Raw genomic sequence first — 221 nt, 5'->3', positions numbered from 1 at the left:
GCCGGCGGAGGCTGCCGAGGGCGGCGGCGGTGCTGCCGGCGCAGCCCGGCGGGCGGCCGCAGTTTCCCTTCGCCCTTCAAAGTTTGATTTTTATTCCCGCCCGCCAGCCAAGAAAAGCGATCTGGGGCATGAAGGAGGCACGCAAAGCGACCGGGACAACAAAATGATAAATTAACGAGTAATTGATGGGGGGGAATACAGTCTCGTGGGAAAATAAAACT

The sequence above is a fragment of the Haliaeetus leucocephalus genome, unplaced genomic scaffold, assembly GCF_000737465.1.
Source record: "Haliaeetus leucocephalus isolate CR32 unplaced genomic scaffold, Haliaeetus_leucocephalus-4.0 Scaffold428, whole genome shotgun sequence".
Classification (NCBI taxonomy): Eukaryota; Metazoa; Chordata; class Aves; order Accipitriformes; family Accipitridae; genus Haliaeetus; species Haliaeetus leucocephalus.
Note: the sequence above shows the minus strand (reverse complement) of the source record.